At 36.8% G+C, this 23,547-nt stretch overlaps 1 protein-coding gene and 1 pseudogene across 3 annotated transcripts in view; one reads left to right on the forward strand and one right to left on the reverse strand.

Annotated features, from left to right (window-relative positions):
• The window catches only part of COMMD1 (copper metabolism domain containing 1), a 226,118-nt gene that overhangs the window by 195,459 nt on the left and 7,112 nt on the right, over window positions 1-23,547 (reverse strand). The window lies entirely within an intron of this gene.
• LOC106781671 (large ribosomal subunit protein eL33 pseudogene) lies at window positions 666-1,007 on the forward strand (annotated as a pseudogene).

Below are 23,547 nucleotides of genomic sequence, written 5' to 3' on the forward strand. Positions count from 1 at the left end.
TTTACCAGTCAAATAAGTTAATATTATATTTACTAGATGTTTAAGATTATAAAACTTGTAGATTTGATTTTAATCAAACTGAATCATTGTCCTGACAATTTCAACAATAATTGTGTTTTATAATATGATTGCTTAGAAGTAGTTTCCAAAACCTTTTTGCTAACTTGAACCTTAAAATTATACTGTTATGTTAAATGATAGATATTTATTGAATATCTAGACCATTTCTAAATAAGATAAAACATATAAACATTAATTACTGAATATGAATTTAAGTTTATATATTTTTGGCTTCTTATTTTTACAGAGAGACTAAAGATATTTAGGTTTGTTAATAAACATGTTCTTTTTTGCCACATAGAGAAGCTGTACTATGAAGAAGCATATATGTCTAGAAGTTATGAGACAATATTTCATAAAATTTCCTGGTCTGCTACAAAATGCTGGTATATAACAGGCAATTCACAATTGTCTATTACCTAGTTTTTGCTCTAAAATAAAGATTACTACTGGTTAAAAATTATAATCAATTTTATATGTAAATGGAACTATTAGAAACAATAGGGTTAAGGAAAATCTCTCTCTATGAAGGTATTCAAGGGCTGTTTCTGCCATCTTGGAAGCTGCAGAGGCCTCCTGGAGACAGGACTTCTAAAACGACAAGTATGTCTAGAAAGCTGTGGTCTAAGGCCATTTTTACTGGCTATAAGCAGTGTCTCCAAAAGCAGAGGGAGCACACAGCCCTTCTTAAAACTGAAGGTGTTTATGCTCAAGGTGAAACTGAATTCTATCTAGGCAAGAGATGTGCTTATGTGTACAAAGCAAAGAACAACAAAGTGACTCCTGGTGGCAAACCTAACAAAATCAGAGTAATCTGGGGAAAGGTAACTCGTGCTCATGGGAGCAGTGGCATGGTTTGTGCCAAGTTCCAAAGCAACCTTCCTGCTAAGGCCATAGGACACAAAATCTGTGTGATGCTGGACCCTTCAAGGATTTTAATTTATTGAAAAGTAAATACTGTCCCCCAGACAGGGCAAGGGGCTCCCCGAGATCCTGGGAGAGAGGACTGGGGCTGGGTGGAGTTCCAGCAGCCCAGCTCCGTGGCCCAGGGGGAAACTCTACAGTGTCACAGCAGCCTCAGCAAAAAGTAAATAAATAAAAGTGTGGATTTGGAAAAGAAAAAAAAAGTATTCAAGGAATGCAGGGTGTGTTTTTTGTTAAGGGGAAAAAAAGAATAATTTTGTCCTAAAGTAGTTGTTCAGAGGTTGCTTAAATATTGTTCCAGAATGAGAAAGAGGAAAGTGAAGGACAAAAACCTAAATCAATATAGAAAGCTGTAAAGGGTCTTTAGGGGAAAAAAACAAGAGTAAGAGATATTAATCTCTTGTGTTCAAGCTGGCTAAGACTGAATGGATTTATTATAAGGTTTTTAAATGAACTTTAATATCAATAGTATACAGATGCAAACTAGAATTTGTTTTTTTCTCTCTTAAAAGGACAAAGTTTCTTGGACTATTGGTCTGTTCTTTTTTTTTAAGATTTTTTTTATTTTTCCTTTTTCTCTCCAAAGCCCCCCAGTACATAGTTGTGTATTTTTAGTTGTGGGTCCTTCTAGCTGTGTCATGTGGGATGCCGCCTCAGCATGGCTTGATGAGCAGTGCCATGTCTGCGCCCAGGATTCAAACGAAATCCTTGGCCACTGAAGTGGAGTGCACGAACTTAACCACTCGGCCACGGGGCCGGCCCCTATTGGTCTGTTCTTAATAAGAGACTGTAAAAGGTTTTTCTGTACCTTTTAAGTAATTCATATAAGGAAACAAAAATTCCGTCTTATTGGAATAATTTCTGGTGCTTTATCATGCCCCAAATTATTTAAGATAATTGAGCCTTCTTTTTTAAAAAGTGACCTGTGATCCTATTTAATCAAGTGTTCAAACCTTTCGACATTTTGACAACTTTTGATATTCTGCCATCCCAAAATCAAATTCTAAATAAAATCTTGATCTTCAACTAACTTCAAGATTTCCCAGAGAGCATATGGAAAATCTCAAAAGGTTTGTTCTTTCACCTTTTAAAGAAAACAGAGATGTTTAAATTAAGTTTATTTGCTATGTTAAACTGCATGGGAAACATCATCAAATAAGAAGTAATGCTTTGCCTTCCCTAGGTTATATTTGTACTGGTAAATGTTATTAATTCAAGTACTTGAGAAATTGTATAAAGTTCGTAGAAATTTGCCAGTGCCTTCCATGTCCTTGATGTGTTATTAGTCATAATTCCAATTATTATCTTAAAATATGTTATGTCACAGAACCAAATTTCTTATGAATTGTATTATTTTTATAATGAACGCTCATCAAATCTCCAACCACAGCCACTATAGCTCTTGCCATTTACAAATAATTATTGTTTTATTCTGATGCTTTCTCAAAAGCTCTTGCAATCAGCTACAAACCATGATGCTTCATCTTTAACAAAGGGACTGTTTCAGAGATCAATGAAAAGGACTATGACAAGTAATCTGAGATACAGGCTTCTGATGGCACTGCTTAAGTAACTTTCAGATCATACCACTAGACTGGGCAAGGATTTCTAGAACTCTAGTGAAAAAGGTCATGAAACTAATGATGGGTTAATAAAACTGATAACCAAAGATCAAGCAGAACAAGAATTAACTACATGGGACCAAATCAACTGATGAAGAATGATTATAATTTTTATGACTTTTTTTTGTTTGGAACATTGCTGGTTCTTTAATGTTCTATTTTCTGGATATAAGGAACTCCTTTCTCTTTTCTCTTAAACTACCTATAACTCACAATAATTTAGTAGATTATACCTTTGTAAACAAAAATGAAATATTTATCTCTTTCTCCCTACTTCATCCTTCCAGATTTTGGAAATTCTTATTGAATATTCTTATTTTCATGACAATATAGTTATTTTCATAAGTCCATTAAGAATTTGTTCTTCTTGTATCAGGACGCAATTGAAAACATTGGTTATATGACCAAGGCTTGGATTGGAATGTCATATTTGAGAATCATGTGCAGAGAATCAGATATGACCAGTTTCAAGGAACTACAGTTGACTTTATAGAGCCAATGCTTACAAAGCCCTCTTGGAAAAACCAGCCTGGTACCTAACTTACAGGGTTCCCAGCCTTACAGGTGACTAAGGAAGGTCACTGCAGGTAAGCTCAGGAACTTTAAGATATTTTGGGACCTCAAGAGAAGAGTAATTCACCAAAATCTATAGATTACTGCAGGTTACTCCAGGTGAAGTCTGGTGGTATGTTCCTGGCCTGGCTTCCAGGTCTCAAGAGGGTTTTAAGTCTAATCTGAGATTCCTTATAAAAGTCCCAGCAAAGTATATTTAAAAAGGCCTACATAGTCAATTATCATTCTTGCTGCACTTATGGAAATAATTAGGCCAAATTTAATGAGATTAGACTCATTATATAAACAAGGATAACCTTACTTTGATATCATTGATCAAAATGGGGGTGACTGTAGAGACAAATTTTGTGATTGTAGAGATAAATTTTTTTAATAGAAAACTATAACCCGCTCTTGTGGGTTATCAGATACTAGTTCTATTCATTGTCTTTGAGCTATTTTTCACCTCCTTATAAACTGAATCCTGCCGCCTTGCATATTTTGTCAGCAATTAATGTTTCCAATTCTTTTCTCACTCTCCTGATTTGACATCATTGACAACTTAAACCTAACTGCCCAGATCCTTGCTGAGCCTCTAAGATGTCTTGTCCCAAAGCCCTACAAGCTGAAGCTGGACAACTTGATATATACAACAGTTTGGGCCACTCAGGAAGTTCACCGAACATTCATATCTTCCATGCTCTGCTCTGGGAAACAACCAGGCACTGACGTCTCACTCCACCATCTAAAGATGCTTTGAGCTCAACATCTACAAATCTCAAGTGGCTGCCCTCTGGATTCAGAAAATGGGTTTAGAGTCTACTCCAACCATTAATCTTTTTCTTTTTTTGTTTCCTCATTCTAATCCATTTTCTTCCTTCTTTTTGCCCATCTCTTAACTCGTAATTTCTAATCCAAATCTCTCCAGAGCAATCAACCTAGCTTCTTTTTTCATGAATCTTCTAAAAAGTTTCAGATGGAGGAAATGTGGGAACCCACTTAGACCCTCAGAACTGATATAAAGATTATATCAAACCGAAAACATTTGAGCTAAAGAAGGTGCAGAAATAAATCTTATCTAAACTTTCCTTATCTGACTAAAGCAGAGCCTCCAAAAAAACAAAGCTGCTGTTAATCCCCCTACAAAGAAGTTTCCTGCGAATTCAGCTGCCATGGAGACAGATGGCCCATTTCTATAAGCATCAAAAAGCCCCAAGGGATTCTTCTATAATTTCCCATTGAAGCCCTAAACTCCACCACCACCACCACCTTGGTTCAGTTTAATATATAAACCTTTTATCTCTAGCTATCGAGCACTCCCTCAGGTGTGCCAAGCAAGCCTAAATAAACCTTTGTCTTTTCTACTATTAATCTGTCTAGGGTCAGTTAATCTGCAGGCCCCAACCACTGGACCCAAACTGGAAAAGTTTTCCTCTCAGCAACATCAAGCAATGAAACAGGAAAGACAGTCTTCTTAATATTGTTCTAGTCAATACAAACAACCTCAACACTCTGACGGCTACAAACATTCTGGAGAGTGATATTTGGCTCTAGTGGGTTCTTCACTAATTCACAAAGCCTAACTGACAAACCAGTGAATGCTGCACTACCCTAGCCCTCTGTCCATTTTGTTTACTTCTCAATTTCATGTCCCTGGCCTTCTTCCTTAATTAAAAATTTCAACCCATAACTTGAACTTGTTAAGCCTTTAAAAAGAGAAAAACAAGTTTTATTCACAAGCTTATTCCTTCATGTTGATAGCCCAGAAGGGCACAAGCCTGAGGCAAAACTCAGTGTGTGTGGAACAGGCATCCCCTGGATCTCTCTTTATAGAGCAGCACCTTCATGGCCCCTCCAGGACAGCTTTCCCAACTATCCCACCTAAGGGATAGGCCGACTAGTAACTAAAACTTATTTTTCGTTCTACATGCCACATACATCCACCTCAAACACGTTCTATTATTAATTGAATAGTTGCCGATACTTAAACTTGACTTAGGTATTTTAGTATTATACCAAAAAAGAAAAATGACAGTTGCTTGTTCCCTTGTTTTTCTTTGCTCCTTAGACTTAGTGCCAACCTCTGCAATGTCTAGAGTGAACCAAGAACTGAAAAGAGTGAGCACAGAACACAAAGCCAATAGGTCTTTTATTCACCTTTCTCAATTGAGCTCCATGCATGGAATACAGCTGCCTGTTTTACTATCGAGGGGTCTGTAAAACACAGGTGGTATTTGAACCTCTTGGCAATTCAGAAAACTGCAGTAACAGCAAGGAAATGCCAGGAATGAGAGTATTGTTTTATAGAAATCCACTTATGGCTTTCATATACATTTTATCCAAAGAACTCTGTAGATTTAGACATTACTGTCAGAGAAGGATTAAGGATGTCAGCAGAGAAGGAAAGATTTGCAGCCAATTTGAAAAAGGAGATGAGGCCTCTTAAATTGGCAGGGTTTGCTGAGAAGGTGGTTTTCATTCCCATCAATGTTAAATTCTCAAAGTTAAATAGTAAGAGAAAAACCCAGGTTTAGTCTCCGCAATGCTGCCTGGAGTTTCTATGTATATAATGGACAAAAGAAGGAAATTTTAAATCATAAACAAACGGGGAAAGAGTGCTTTCTGTTAAAGGGATGCTTTGTTTTATTTATAATCTACTAAACTTTAACTTGAAAATAACAATATAATCAAACATGATTATTCACACTGAGATTTTGGGCTCTATTACAGGAAAATGGAGAGGTTGATTTTGGGGATCCTGAGACAGGTAGTCTGCTTCTGGAACTACACCAGTATACCTCAAGATATTGACGTAGAACAGAAACAATGGAAAACAAAAAGAGGGGTATCTGATACAACAAAGACGCGAAAGCTATGAGCATTGTACTATCTACACTATAAATTTAAATGTTTAGTTATTCATTTATCTAACACTTGAGTACTCGTGCTGTTCAAGCCACTGAGTTTGATGATAAAGACCAGGGGGTCTTCCAAGGGTCTTAGAGAGACACAATAGGGACAGAAATCCTGCAGTGCTCAGTCACATCCCCAAATGCCACGCTCCCTTGGCACACATCTTCTCAAAATTTTACTTCCAAGGGCTGCCTTTCCTAACTGAAGCTAACAACGTTTTCACCAAGACTTCTGGAACTTTATCCAATTGCGAATCAAGTCTCCTAGATCCTTAGCCTACCTGAAACTTGGTTCTTCTCCAAAGAACCCCAAAGACACACATTGCCTCTATTCTCTCTGCTCCAATCCAAGCAACCATCCAATTATCATCTTAATCTTCCAGGTAACTTGATGTTAGAAAGAGGTGCCTTGAATGATGGATACAAATATTTTGGTCAATGGACAGGTGACCACAATCATAAGGTGACAAAAAAAGCTTTCCAGTTTATCCAGCAGTCTCTTAGAAGTCTACTGAGAGACTGACCAGTTCTGGATGCCAGGATAAAAGAGAAACGTTTATAGAGCATCAACAATGAACCCTGGTAACTCTCTAAGTTCTGCCATACGAAGATGAATGTCCTGGAAGTTGGCTGGCTTCCCTCTATTGAATAACTCCTATTTCTCTTGAACTTCAATATCAGTCCCTTAGAATTTTAATAACATGAGGTTATGGTTATATAGATAAGGTAGTATTCCTCAAAAAGCCAATACATGACAAATTCCTTCTCCAAAACTAAAAAATTTAGTTAACTCTTTAGGATATTTGAAAAAAGATGTTAAAAAGCCCCCAGCTGTGGGGCCAGCCCAGTGGAATAGTGGTTTAGTTCACGTGCTCTGCGTGGCAGCCCAGAATTTGCCAGTTCAGATCCCAGGTACAGACCTACACACTGCTCATCAAGTCATGCTGTGGTGGCATTCCACATACAAAACAGAGGAAGATCAGCACAGATGTTAGCTCAGGGACAATCTTCCTCACCAACAAAAAAGAAAAGAAGCCCCCAGCTACATATTATTTACCTTCTTTTTTTTTTTTGAGGAAGATTAGCCCTGAGCCAACATCTGCCACCAATCTTCCTCTTTTTGTTGAGGAAGACCGGCCCTGAGCTAACATCGGTGCCCATCTTCCTCTATTTTATATGTGGGACACCTACCACGGCATGGCTTGTCAAGCGGTGCCATGTCCACACCCGGGATCTGAACCTGCGAACCCTGGGTCGCCCAAGCAGAACATGCGCACTTAACCACTGTGCCACCAGGCTGCCCCCTATTTAGCTTCTTATAGGATTGTTATCATTGTGTCTACACTCCACTGTAGACGGCCATAGCTCTCAAAACAAATAAATCTAACTTTGTAATGTAAATAAATGTAAATAAAATCTAACTTTCTAATGAGGAAAGTCTTACTTGTACATTATTTATGCAAATGTTTATGTGTAATTTTAAAAACGCTAACTCTACAATTGGCCTCTTCTTTTAGTTTTCAAGGACCCTTGTAATATATTCTGTATGTAGTGGATCTAAATACAGATCCCTGAAGTAAACGACTTTCTTGGAAGGAGTAAAGAGAATTAACACTTTACTGCATAGTAGGAATTTAACAAAATAGCTACAATTATTAAATATAAACCAAATGCCAAGCACTATTTAGGAGGTTTACATATATTATTACATATATTAGATCTATTACTAATTCTAGCTGAATTAGGAATTATTTTTCTTATTCTGCATATGACGAAACTGAGGCTCAGAAAGACGGCTGGCCCCCTGCCCAGTGGTTAAGTTCATGCGCTCTGCTTTGGTGACCCGGGGTTTCGCCCGTTCGGATCCTGGGCGCCGACACTGCACCACTCATCAGGCCATGCTGAGGCGGCACCCCAAACAGCACAACTAGAAGGACCTACAACTAGAATATACAACTATGTACTGGGGGGCTTTGGGGAGAAGAAGAAAAAAAACAGATTAAGCAACTCACCCAACTTTACCCAATTAGTAAACTGTAGTCCAGGGGTTTTTAACTAAGGTCTTTCTGCCTCCTAAGTCTTATTATTTCTACAATAACAAACTGTCTCCTAAAATTCACAAATTCATTAGAATGGGATTAGGTGGCCTCCAAACCTCATGTTCAGTCACCTATAGAATGTATTCTTCTTGTAAGTAGGAAAATGGGGGTTTCTGACACTTCTTTTTACTTACTGTTTCCCAAATATCCCATGATCTTTTACATCTCAATGCTGTGGCTCATGCCGCTTCCTCTGGCTGTGATATCGTCTATAACCCCCATCTTTTCTCCAACTCCTTTAGAACACAGCTCAGGAAACTCATGGTTTCCTCCTCTTTATCTACACAGTACCATTTTTATATGTGTTATAAGTCATTAAAACTATGGATTAAGGAGTCAAAATAACCTATGTTCAGTCCTAACTCTTTCACTTCCCTAAGTAAGATCTTGGGCAAGCTATTTATCTACTCTAAACCTCAATTTTGTTATTTCTTATACAGAGATAAGAACATCTCCCTCACTCGATTGTAATAAGCATTAAATGAGGGACTTGGAACAAAATATCCTATGTATCCTCTATAGCACACTGCCAGGTTATCAGATCCTAGTCCACTTCAATGCCTTTGAGCTATTTAACAACTCTCTGTAAGTGGTAGATTACTAATATATATATAAATTATGTCCTGTCAAATAGTAATTGACACCCCCCTCCTCTCTATGGGAGTGGGGAAACACCAGTTTTGTCTAGTCTCAATCTGCAATTCATCTCCATTCCTTTAGTCTATATAAATTTGTGCTGTTTTGATTTTCCTTTGAATGGGTTATATCTGCCTAGTTGCCCCATATAAGATGAGTAAAATAAATTCTTTAACATATTTTCATTTTTGTATCTGTACAAGAGTCACAATTTGACTTTCTTTGGATAATTACATTTTAATAGTACTATCATCATCATCATGACTCCGAATTTTGATCTTTTCTAAACTCCATATTCCTTATATTCAAGACGACTAGAATCCTCACTTGAAGTCCCCAATAAATGGTTTTATTTACTTAGAAAACTTGTTCCTCCTCCATATAGTAGTCAGTCTCCAAGATGACTCCCAAAGATCGTGTCTTATCCTGACTTTTTACAGAGTCTAGGTCAGTTGTTTTACAGGATTATTCCTCTTTAGAGTTGGTTTATACATTTTTGGGGGCAGAAATATTATATAGGAGGCAGAGATGTCAATTTGTCTACTGATGATGCTGAGTTTGGTCATTTGATTAAGGCGATGTCCATTATGGACTCTCAATGCTTCTGTTGTTTGGCTCTCTCATCCACAAAAGCTACCTAGCATCTATTTCTCCATCTCTGTATCACAAATCTTTTCTAGTTTCATTACCCAACCAAGTGGGTTTGCCTCCTGACAGAGTTAAAATCAGACTCTTGATTAGAACTGGTTGTGACACAAAGTAGAACTTCTTTGCAGCAAATAGGAGGCCACGTAGAACCATTTCCAAAGTTGTGGCTGTCCCCAAACAAAGAGAAGCAGGGGCCTTTTGTTTTGGATGGGGAATGAATATTCAAAAGGGAGAGGTGAGTATTCTCTTGCGCAGGCTCAGCTGGAAAACATATTTCCATATACACTGCAGGTTATGGTAATAAGGCTTACACTCCTCCCAGAGAGGATATCTTAGCATTAAAAATGAGGCAAAAGTCACAGGCATTGCTCCTGTGGTGAGGCTTGGTCTGCTTCAGGGTGGTTGGTGATTGCATCTCTCAAACAGTTAAATGCTTCCAAACCCACCCTTGAGTTCCTCAGGGCAATTAGTCAGTGACGGTTTCTCCACACTCCAAATTCTCCTTCCTATCCCTCAGTCTCTTCAGGGAATCTATGCCCTGCTTCATCACTAAAATCCAAAAATGGCTCACTCAGCCTCATCTCTACTTCTAAATTTCCTTCCAGACATAACAACCAAATGCAACGTCTGGTCTGTGACAGATCCTGGTTTGAATAAACCAGCAATAAAAGACACTTCTGAGCGCAATTAAGGGAACTCTGAGTATTAAGGAATTATTATTACTTGTGTTGTATAATCATATTGTGGTTATGTAGTTTAGAGACAACCACTAAAGTTAAACTGAAATATCACGACGTCTACTTCAAAATACTCCAGCCGAAAAGAAAAAAGGAAAGGAAATAGAGCAAAATATTAACGGTTGTTCAATTAGGTAACTTTTCTACTTTTCTTGTGTTTGAACATTTTCATAATAAGTCAAAATGTTTTGTTTCTATCTTTAAAAAACTGAAGCACAGATTAAGCACTTTGTTCAAGATCACAAACTGTACACGACACTGCTAAGATTCTAATCCAGTCAGACTAGCTCCAAGTCTGGTCTCTCAGCTTCTGTACTACACCGCCTCTTGTTCCACAGATGACAGTTTGTGAGGCACTAGCACTTGGGATGGGTGAAAAAAGAAGATAAGAGGCACAGCAAAGATTAAGAAATTAATATATAAAGCACTTAAGGAGCCGGCTCTGTGGCCGAGTGGTTAAGTTCGCGCGCTCCGCTGCTGCGGCCCAGGGTTCGGATCCTGGGCACGGATCCTGGGTGTGGACATGGCACTGCTGGTCAGGCCACGTTGAGGCGGCGTCCCACATCCCACAACTAGAAGGACCTGCAACTAAGATATACAACTGTGTACACGGTGGGTTTGGGGAGATAAAGCAGGGGAAAAAAAAAAAAAGATTGGCAACAGTTGTTAGCCCAGGTGCCAATCTTTAAAGAAAAAATAAATAAATAAATAAAAATATTAAAAATATATATATTTTTTAAAAAAGCACTTAAAACAGTGTCTGGTTTGTAGTAAGAGCTAAGTAATTATAGACCTTGTTCCATAGAAAACGATTACGGTTGCTGTGTGGGGGAAAAAAGGAGAGGTTCCATGGATCAAATAAGTTTGAGAAACACTGATTTGAAGAAAGTTAAACATGTATTTTTATGCAGAATGTCTTGGTGTCTTTAATATGTTAACGCCCATCTCTAAAAAAGGAATATAGTATGCAGCATTTTCCAATCTTAATTGATCACTGAATGTTCTTTTTCAAAAAAATAACTGGAGGGACTGATTGATATTCTGTGAAACAAACTTTGGGATACCCTGATTTATATGAAGAAGTCAGGTCCTCCATAAGACGACAACGTTTTATTTCAATGGTTAGAGAAAAAGAATCAAACAATAAATTCATAATGTTTCACTGGACAAACACAATGCTATCTTTCAAGTATTTATCAGTATGCCTCACAAATAGTCTTTTTGAATTTTGCTAACATAAGACTACTGTCTCCATCTGTCCCTTCTTCAAAACTGAGTATCATGAGATCTCACATCCTCTACCTGAGATTCAAGTCTCCTCTTTCCTACCTGAGGGTCATGAGAGCCCTCCTCCCCACTGATAATAAGCCAATCCACTTTTCCAACCCCCATACACACACACACACACACACACACACACACACACACAGAGTCTCCTATAAAAAAGAAAAATGTAATTTTGATGTGATAAGGAAATGGGGTGGTAATCCTCACTCTCTAAATGGTGAGCACTCCCCTCCTTTCTTCCAACAGTGCAGTTCTTATGATAGCAAAATCTTTATTTTTAAATTCTTAATCTGTGGTCTTTTTCTCTTGCAACATGACTTGGCACAGTGCAACATAATTTGTTTTCAAGTCTTATTCTTGCTTTGTTTGAAGAAAAACACAACCTAGGAAAACATTTATCAAATTTCAAAGGAACCTAAAAGAATATATGTTAAGAGTAGAATTTTAAGGTAAAGAGAACCACTTGTTCTGTGGAACAAGCATAGATGTACCAAGTCATTAAAATCCACGGTAGCCCACACTCTATTTCTCTTAAATTACCATATTTCTGGAATATAATCAAACATACAGTAAAAAATGATCAAGTCTAAGAAGATTTTGTAAATGCGTATCTAACAAAAGCAAATGTCACAAAGATTTAACAATTGGCCTGGATTATATCTAAAATCAACTCAAATATTAAATATTTAAAACACATCCTAAAAGGTACACTATTTAAGCTTCCCTTTACTTTATCACAAACATTATAACTCTAATTAAAACAAAAGATAGGCCAACAAATCACTTTTTTAAGTTCCCTTCTAGCTCTTCTCTACACATGATTTGTCTATATATGATTTGTGATCATAGTTGTAATCACAGTATAGATATACTTTAAAGCAATATAAACATTTAGACACAAGACTATCTGGCACTTGCAATTAACTCTATTCTAATATATTCTAAATATATTGTCTGTATCATTAAAGATATTAATAACACTTTCACACAATCAAGCAGTCCCTAGGACTTTCAGAAATAAATCACCAAATCAAAAAGTAACAGCAATGCACCTATTAGAATGGACAGAATCCAGAACACTGACAAACCAAATGCTAGCAAGGATGTGTAGCAACACAAACTCTCAGTCACTGCTGGTGGGAATGCAAAATGGTACAGCCTCTTTGGAAGGCAGTTTGGCGGTTTCTTACAAAACTAAACATACTCTTAACCATACGATGCAGCAATTGTGCTCCCTGGTCTTTACTCAAATAAGTTGAAAACAGGCCAACACAAAAACTCCACATGGATATGTATTTATAGCAGTTTTATTCATAATTGCCAAAACTTGGAAGCAATCAAGAAGATCTTCAGCAGGGTAAATACAGACAATGGAATATTATATTATATAGTACTAAAAAGAAATGAGCTATCAATCCATGAAAAGACAAGGAGGAACCTTAAATGCATATTATTAAGTGAAAGAAACCAATCTGAAAAGGCTACATATTCTATGATTCCAATTATATGATATTCTGGAAAAGGCAAAACCATGGAGACAATGAAAAGGGGAGGAAGAGATGAATAGGTGAAACAGAGGATTTTTAGGGCAGTGCTGGACGCATGTCATCATATATTTGTCAAAACCCATAAGATGTACAACACACAGAGTGAACCCTAATGTAAACTATGGTCTCTGGGTGATGATGATGTGTCAATCTAGGTTCACCTACCGTAAGACATGTACCACTCTGGAGCAGGATGTTGAGAACAGGGGAGGCTTTGAATGTGTGGGAGCAGGAAGTATCTGAGAACTCCCTCTGTACTTTCTGCTCAAGTTTGCTGTAAACTTAAAATGCTCTAAAAAATTAAGTCTATTTACATTTTAAAAAATTAACAGTAATGTGTTTCAATGATCTTAATTACTATGAATAAAATTAAATGCATGGGGGCTGGCCCCATTGTCGAGTGGTTAAGTTCGCGTGCTCCACTGCAGGCGGCCCAGTGTTTCATTGGTTCGAATCCTGGGCGCGGACATGGCACTGCTCATCAAACCACTCTGAGGCAGTGTCCCACATGCCACAACTAGAAGGACCCACAAGGAAGAAATATACAACTATGTACCGGGGGGCTTTGGGGAGAAAAAGGAAAAAAATAAAATCTTTTAAAAAAAATTAAATGCATGTTTTCATAACAGGAGACACATGGTCAAAAGAAAAATTTTAGTCTTGCTGTTTTTTATAGGGAGTGGGAGACAGAATTGTTTCCCAGAAGCTGACAATGTTATCTACCTCTTTAGCAAAGTCAAAAGATAGGAATAAGTCAGCACCACAGCTTAAATACACGTCCAGTTCCTCTTCTGTTTACTGCTTGCTCTCTCTGTACGAAAAACAATTTGGATTTGGTAGATTTCAGAATGAGAGTATTCCCCAAGTTTTGACTATGTGAGTCTGAAAGATGTCAAGCTCAACAGTTAAAAGATTCTGTTATTAATTTCTCAAGAAGAAATTTACATACAAACTAAATAGTAAACATAAAGATTTCCTCTTCAAACATGTGGTATTAAAAGAATTTATTATCATGGAGGCAAAATTTTGTAGTGTGCCATGGACTGAATAACACTTTGTGGCCCCCGAAAATTCATATGTTGAAGCCCAAACCTCCAATGTGATGGTATTTGGAGATGGGGCTTTTAGGAGGTAATTAGGGTTAGATGAGGTCATGAGGTTGGGGCCCTGATGATGGGATTAGTGCCTTTATAAGAAGAGACTCTAGAGAGTTTACCCTCTCTCTCCCTGCATATGTGCACAAAGAAAAGGTTATATGAGTACACAGTGAGATAGCAGTTGCCTTAAGCAAAGACAAGAGGACTCAGGATGAAAGTGACCTTGCTGGCAACTTGATCTTACATTTCTCAGCCTCTAGAACTGTGAGAAATAAATTTCTGTTGTTTAAGCCTCCCAGTCTACGGTATTTTGTTATGGCAGCTCAAGCAGACTTAAGACATAGTGGAAACTAAAAGCAACTCTAGTGGCTTGCCTCACTTAAAGCCTGATCCAACCCACTGACTCATCAGATCTATGACTTCCAGATTTATACTCACTGATTTTTTTAAGTAAATTTGCTGTCAATCGATATAAATTCACAATAGAATAGGAAATAAAAGCAAAAGGTAATATACTATGGTGATCAAAATTCAGTATTTTGTCCTGTGGAAAAATTAACTTTAGAATTCAGGATCAATCTCCCATCTTGTGGATCATATCTATTTGCTTTGCTTTCTTCTGCTGCACTCATGTGTTTTGCTGTTTACTGAAAATCTGAGCTGAGTAAGTAGCAACAGGATGTTGTGAAATTCAAACTGATACTTTAGATCATTCTAAGCAACTTTAACTTTAATGATAAAAATGAAAGTTTATTGACACAAGTTTAGCCTGTCAAGTGTTTTAAACATTTTTAAATCTGAAATGGTGACGTGAGTCAAAGTATAAAAGGGCTGATGTGTAGTAAGAACTAAGTTTTGCCAGCAGAGACACAGCGGCAGCCAAAAGAAGCCAAGCTGAAATACGTTTGCATTTTTCCTGCACTACAGTGACCACTTCCCCTCAGAGAGATTTTGTATCCTTGGCTAAGCAAAACAGGAATTTAATCTAATCTTACGATGGGTAAGAGTGGGTGGGTCTTCTCACCAGTAAGTAAATCTACCTGAAACGCTGCAGAGCTACATGGTTTGGTAGTTCATGCTTCAGACTATTCAAAAAATTCTTCTTTCTAAATATAAATCTGATTTTATGTCACTCGCTTAATCAAAACTTTTCACTGGCTCCTTGTTACCCACAGAATAAAGTCCAACTGTATTAGTAGAACATTCTTGACAATCAGGTCCCCTTTATCCCTTTGTATCTCGCATGTTGTGACTTTGCCAGTCCTTGAACTCAAACACAATTCCATATTTACATGACTTACTGCTGTTCTCTCTACCTGGAACCCCTTATTCTGCTTATGGAAATCTTATCTTCTAGACCCAACTTAAATATTGTTATATCCTAATAATTTAAATTAATTACAATTCATTGATTAGGCTTTATATTTCACTTTCAATTCTTATCATATACATACATGTTCACCTCCCCCAGTAAACTATAGGCTTTGTGAAATAAACAGTGTCTTTCTCGTTTCATAGGCCCCCAATACTTAGCACAATACTTTGCACGTAGTTTAATGAATATAAGAATGAATGAAAGACTGCATACTTGTTTCATCACTTGATTAAAATGAATACTCCAATTCTGCATCATCTATCCTTCGGTTTGCCCACCTAGACAGAACAAAATTAATGACTATGCCTCACCTGATGCAGTGTTAAAAGGGATTACAATTTAATAACAAAAGAACCTTGACAGACATCCTATAAAAAGTGTTTTTTTCTGTTTTCAACTCCACTAATCAAGCCAGCTTTCAAATCTTAATATTCTGAATGCCTGAAAGAACATCCTAGTATCTCCTTCAGCAAAAATCTCTTGAGGCTAGATATCTTGAAAGCAGTCTGCTGCTTTCCATATTATTCAAGTCTAATTACAGAACATTACATTAGGATTATATTAAATTACACTGTTATTTAACAAAAAGATCTACAATTTTAGTCACTCTGGAACAAATTTACATGCTAACCCAGAAATCATGCAAAGCAAAGTCAATGCTGATTCTATGAATTTGATTCTTAACTGTTTTCCTCCAAACAGATGTTTATTCCCATCTTAACCTTCTCCTACACAGGTAATATACAATCTTTGGCCAGATGTCTGTCTATAAAGGATCTTTTAAAGTAATTATAATTAATAATATCTCTGGAATTTCTCCACATTTTTTTATTTTAATCGAATTCAAGTTGCATAAAATGGCAAAAGAGGAAAAAAACTAAACCTTACAAATTTTTATAAGATACTACAGCCAGAAAGCTATAAAAATAGGATGGAAAGAGAACCTTAAAAAACAGACTACAAATGTAAGATTCTGTCTTCAGGGCCAATCTTTAGAATGCTTCCTTTATTAACCCAGATTTCTCCAAAAAGTAATCTGATGTCATTGATAAATGCCAAAAATCACTACATTTTCTAATGACATAACATAAAACGTTATAAACCAAGACTTGGTCATTTTCTGTATTAAAAGAGCTATAAACCTAATTATCTTCTACATTTCTTCTTGTGCAGTCAGTTATTACAGTAAAACATAATACATCACAAAACACATCACAAGAAAAAAACTAAAGTTAAATAAGGGTTCAAAAAACCTAATTTTCCAATTCCCACCTATGTAATTAAGAAAACATAGTGAATTACTAAAAGAAATAAAGGAAGCAGTAGAACTGCCAATTTTGGACTGCTTCCTAGAGACCAAGATTTAAAAAAAAATTCATGGAAAACAGATAGGGAAGGAAAGGTAAAGCAAACTAATCAATCACCCCTCCTTCTCCAAAATAATGCTGGCTTTGTCTAATTCTCAGAAAACAATGACCAACAGGGCATATTTACATAACACTTCAAAACTTCTGTAAATGAATAAACTCAAGAATTTAACACATTTTAAGTGATTATAAATGTTTACCTTATAGTATCATATTTGAAGACAGAAAATATATTTTTGAGTAAACTCAGAATTTTCTCTAGTAAAAACCTTTTAGGCTTAGGATTCCCTCTGTACTCACTGGAAAATCAAACAGTGATTGGGATCTGTTGTTAAGTGGCTATGTATGCCACAAGGAGAAGACCTACCATTCAAGATGCTTCCAAATTACAATCTTTAGAAGCAGAAGCTCACTGTTACTAACCGGTTTTCATTCTCACAAGTTACTTTTACCCAGTAACTTACTCATCATCTATGTTTGAGGTAGGACTCCTGTCTCTGTCAGCAAGGGAAAAAAAAATCCATTATAAAGCATAATGAGTGTTTCCTCCTATTAAACACTCCAAGCAACACATTAGTCTTTAACTTCATGGAGAAAAAATTTAGCCTTTTCTAAAAGAACATTTTGTGGCCAGCGCAAAGATGTAAGCATGAGAAAGTCTCCAGAAGCAATTACAAAGCAAAAAAAAACACATGTTCTTCCCTTCCTAAGAAGTGCTATTGACACACCACAAAGGCTTCTCTTGGGAAAGAGCACAAGACTAGTGTAGTTTTCAAATCAAGGGTGTAAATTAACATTTATATTTAAAAAATAATACTGTTCAAGAAACAGAATTGCTTAGAGGTCATCTCTTATTATAACCAGGGCCCTACTACCAGCTGAAGTTCAGAGGTCTGCAATAGGAAAGGAAGACCTGATCCTGTGGAAATTTAGATGACAATAATAAGGAAAATAAGAATGAGAGAAAAAACAAAGAAGAATACTGTAATAGCTGTACTAGTTAACAAGACCATTAAAGAACTACTGGACAGGCTGTAAAATGTATGACATGCGATAAGTAGAGAGAAAAACTTGAGGGGAAGATTTTTTTCAGATTTTTTCAAATTTACCAACTTAATTATTCGCAGCTTCAAAGCTGAACATATCTCAGTTACAAAGGAGTTCAAAAGAAATACAACTCAGGGCATGAGTTCCCACCTCCAATCTATTTGTAAGGACAAGACAGAGCCCAATGAAACTATATAAAAACTTGTAAAATCAATCTGTTATGAGCAGATCAAAAATGGTTCTCATACAACCTTATTATAATATTATTTAGCCCTAAAAAGGAAGGAAAATTTGTAATATGCAACAACATGGATGGATGAACCTTGAGGACATTATGCTAAGTGAAACAAGCCAGTCACAGAAAGACAAATACTGTATGATTCCACTTACTTGAGGCATCTAAAATAGTCAAATTCATAGAATCAAAGAGTGGAATGGTGGTGTCATGAGCTGGAGGGAAGGGGACATGGGGAGTTAGAAATGACTGGGCGTAAATTTTCAATTAAGCAAGATGAATAAGCTCTAAGAGATCTGCTGTACCAACATCATTACACCTACAGTCAGCAATACTGTATCGTATACTTAAAAATTTATTTTCTCACCATAATAAAATAAAATTATAATAAATAAAAATGATTCTCTACTCAATGAGAGATATGAGAAAATAATGGCTACATTTTAATGACAAAAAGTAGTATCCTCTATTCATAATAAGGCAAAAATTGGAAACTTCTCAAATCCCCATCAGTAGTACAATGGATAAGCATATTGTGATATATTCAAACACTGCTCTACTCAGCAGGGGTTGGCAGATTTTTCCTGTAAAGGGCCAGACAGTAACTATTTTAGGCTTTGTCAGCCATTTACTCTCTGTGGCAACTACTTAGCTATACCCTTGTGAGCAAAAGCAACCATACGCTTTATTATGCACATTGAAATTTGAATTTCATGTAATCTTCATCAGTCACAAAAAATTCTTTTTTTTTGTTAACCATTTGAAAACGTAAAAACCATTCTTAGCTCACTGGCTATACAAAAACATGCAGGAGGCCAGATTTAGCCTGTGGGTCCTAGTTTGCTGACTCCTGCACTACAGCAGTAGGAATAAATGATCTACAACTATATGCAATAATGCTGAATCTCATAAACATAATGTTGAGTGAAAGAAGCTAGACAGGGGGGCTGGCCCCGTGGCCGAGTGGTTAAGTTCGCGCGCTCCGCTGCAGGCGGCCCAGTGTTTCGTCAGTTCGAATCCTGGGCGCGGACATGGCGCTGCTCGTCAGACCACGCCGAGGCAGCGTCCCACATGCCACAACTAGAGGAACCCACAACGAAGAATACACAACTATGTACCGGGGGGCTTTGGGGAGAAAAAGGAAAAAATAAAATCAGAAAAAAAAAAAAAAAAAAAGAAGCTAGACAGGGCCAGCCCTGTGGCTGACTAGTTAAGGTTGCACACTCCGCTTCAGTGGCCCAGGGTTTCGCTGGTTCGGATCTGGGGCACAGACATGGCACCACTCGTCAGGCCATGCTGAGATGGCATCCCACACGCCACAACTAGAAGGACCCACAGCTAAAAATACACAACTATGTACTGGGGAGCTTTGGGGAGAAAAATAAAATCTTTAAAAAAAAAAAAAAAGAAAGAAGCCAGACACAAAAAGAGCATGTACTCTAAGATTCCATTTATATAAAGTTCACGAACAGGCAAAACTAAATTATGGTATTAGAAGTTAGGAAAGTGGTTCCCTTGGGGGTGGCGGTCTAGAAAAGTAACATCTTCTCAAACAGTTGACTGCCAATCCTTCAGAGAAGTAGGAATGCATCTCATGAGTTATCATCTAAATTCTCAAAAATGTTCAATAAAATTAGCAAAATTTAGTTACACAAAAACTAGAGAACTATAGCAAAAGGAATCTGTTTAGAGAGCTTTACTTTTCCTGAAAATGGTATTTCTAAATTCAAAATATCAAACCAAATATTTAGACTTCTTTTTTGGTAAGAAATTCTTATTGTTGATAGTCAACTTTGTTTTCTGAACTAGAACATTCAAGAGAAAGAACATTTTAAACACTATGTTGTTTCCATCATATTTTATCAGTGTATTAGCAAGCCAATACTCTACTGCCACCTAAAGTAGAAAGACAGAATTACTGCTTATAGTTAAGATGATTAGACAGAAGACGAATGAATCCTGAAAGTATAGCAGAATAAGTCATATGTTTTCAGTCTCTTCTATTCATGTTTCCTAATTTAAACATTTTAAGACCAGATATTTTGCATCCGTAAGAAACTCAAGTTACGTTTTTTTACTACTTAATATGTGCTGTCTAAAATGTATAAAGGTGAAGTTTATTCTTAAATTGACTCAAGTATCAAAGAGATACTGCTTTACGCATTTTTCTTTATTTACAAAGAGAGGCCAATATTAGATTCCACATTACGTAATAAATCCAAAAACTCAATTGCAATGACAAGAAAGCTCAATATGAAAAAGCATTATGGGGGCCAGCCCATGGCCGAGTGGTTAAGTTCGAGCACTCTGCTTTGGCAGCCCGGGATTTCACTGGTTTGGATCCCGGGCACAGACATGGCACTGCTCATCAGGCCATGCTGAGGTGGCATCCCACATGTCACAACTAGAAGCACCTACAACTAAATTATACAACTACTTACTGGGGGGATTTGGGGAGAAAAAGCAGAACAAAAAAAAAAAGAAGATTGGCAACAGTTGTTAGCTCAGGTACCAATCTTTAAAAAAAAAGATAAAAATGAAAAAAAATTTCTAGAAAAAATATAGGCAGTACACTCTTTGACATCAGTATCAAAAGGATCTTTTTGGACACCATGTCTTCTTAGACAGGGGAAACAAAAGAAAGAATAAACAAAGGGGACTTCATCAGACTAAAGAACTTCTTCAAGGCAAGGGAAAACAGGATTGAAACAAAAAAAACAACCCACCAATTGGGGGAAAATATTTGCAAATCATACATCTGACAAAGGGTTAATCTCCATACTATATAAAGAACTCACACAACTCAACAACAAAAAATCAAACAACCCAATCAAAAAATGGGCAGGGGACACGAACAGCCATTTCTCCAAAGAAGATATATGGATGGCTGATAGGCACATGAAAAGATGCTCATCATCACTGATCATCAGGGAAATGCAAATCAAAACTACACTAAGATATCACCTTACACCCGTTAGAATGACAAAAATGACCAAAACAAAAAGTAACAAACGTTGGAGAAGTTGTAGAGAAAAAGAACCCTCATACACTGCTGGTGAGAATGCAAACTGGTGCAGCCACTATGGAAAACAGTATGGAGATTTCTCAAAAAATTAAAAATAGAAATACCATATGACCCAGCCATCCCACTACTGGGTATCTATCCAAAGAACTTGAAATCACCAATTCCAAAAGTCCCATGCACCCCTATGTTCATTGCAGCATTATTTACAATAGCCAAGACATAGAAGCAACCTAAGTGCCCATCAATGGATGATTGGATAAAGAAGATATGGTGTGTTCTATGGACAGCTAATGTTCGACAAAGGAGCGGAGGGCCTACATTGGAGAAAAGAAAGTCTCTTCAACAAACGGTGCTGGGAAAACTGGACAGCCACATGCAAAAGATTGAAAATTGACCAGTCTTTTTCACCACACACCAAAATAAACTCAAAATGGATCAAAGACCTAAAGATTAGGCCTGAAACAATAAGTCTTCTAGAAGAAAATATAGGCAGTACACTCTTTGACATCAGTTTCAAAAGAATCTTTTCGGACACTATAACTCCTCAGTTGAGGGAAACAATAGAAAAAATAAACAAATGGGATTTCATCAGACTAAAGAGCTTCTTCAAGGAAAGGGAAAACAGGATTGAAGCAAAAAAACAGCCCACTAATTGGGAAAAAATATTTACAAGCCACTTATCCGACAAAGGGTTAATCTCCATAATATACAAAGAACTCACACAGCTTAACAACAAAAAAACAAACCGATCAAAAAATGGGCAGAGGACATGAACAGACATTTCTCCAAAGAAGACATAAGTATGGCTAATAGACACATGAAAAGATGTTCATCATCACTAATCATCAGGGAAATGCAAATCAAAACTACACTAAGATATCACCTTACACCCGTTAGATTGGCAAAAACATCCAAAACCAAGAGCGACAAATGTTGGAGAGGTTGTGGAGAAAAAGGAACCCTCATACACTGTTGGTGGGAATGCAAACTAGTGCAGCCACTATGGAAAACAGTATGGAGATTTCTCAAAAAGTTAAAAATAGAAATAGCTTATGACCCAGCCATCCCACTACTGGGTATCTATCCTAAGAACCTGAAATCAGCAATCCCAAGAGTCCTTTGCACTCCTATGTTCATCGCAGCATTATTTACAATAGCCAAGACGTGGAACCAACCTAAATGCCCAGAAACTGATGATTGGATAAAGAAGATATGGTATATATACACAATGGAATACTACTCAGCCATAAAAAAGGACAAAATTGGTCCATTCACAGCAACATGGATGGACCTTGAGGGTATTATGTTAAGCGAAATAAGGCAGACAGAGAAAGCCGAACTCTATATGACTCCACTCATAGGTGGAAGATAACATATAGACAAGGAGAACTGATCGGTGGTTACCAGGGAAAAGGGGGGGTGGGGGGAGGGCACAAAGGGGGAAGCGGTGTACCCACAACAAGACTAACAATAATGTACAACTGAAATCTCACAAGGTATAATCTATCATAATCTTAATAAAAAAAAAGAAGATATGGTGTGTGTGTGTGTGTGTGTATACACACACACACACACACACACACACACACAATGGAATACTACTCAGCCATAAAAAAGGATAAAATCGTCCCATTAACAACAACAAGGATGGACCTTGAGGGTATTATGTTAAGTGAAATAAGCCAGATAGAGAAAGACAATCTCTGTATGACTCTACTCATATGTGGAAGTTAAACACGTAGACAAAGAGAACAGATTAGTGGTTACCAGAGGAAAGCAGGGTTGGGGGGTGGGCACAAAGGGTGAAGTAGTGTACCTACAACATGACTGATAAACAATAATGTACAACTGAAATTTCACAGGGTTGTAAACTATCATAATCTCAATAAAAAGTAAAAAAAAAAAATTTTAATTAAAAAAGTAAAAAGCATCATGGCTTTTTCACAAGAATGAGGTACGGGGTACATTCCACAAGATAAATACCAAAAGAGAAGCTGATAATACCATTCTTGGAGAATACCAATCTTTGAAAATAAAAAAAATCCCTAATGGACAGTCAACTCTGAATCATTTTGTAAACTTGATACCAAACGTACTTTTAAGCCTCTGCTTTTTCTGTAAACTTTCCACAAAATTTTCCAGGTTATTTAGAAACTAGGATCAAATTGTGCTTTTAAAATAATATATACCAATAAGAAATATATATACAAACACACCACAATATGCAGAACATTAAACTATTGTAATATTAAAAAGGTTAAGTGGGGTATCCCTCTGCAGGAATTTAACCTCTTCTATTTACATCATATCCAAAAACATCTTAGCAATACAATGTTCATACAAATGTACTAAATTCCTAATACTGAAGAACAGCATA

This window comes from Equus caballus, chromosome 15 (assembly GCF_041296265.1).
Source record: "Equus caballus isolate H_3958 breed thoroughbred chromosome 15, TB-T2T, whole genome shotgun sequence".
NCBI classification, from domain to species: Eukaryota; Metazoa; Chordata; class Mammalia; order Perissodactyla; family Equidae; genus Equus; species Equus caballus.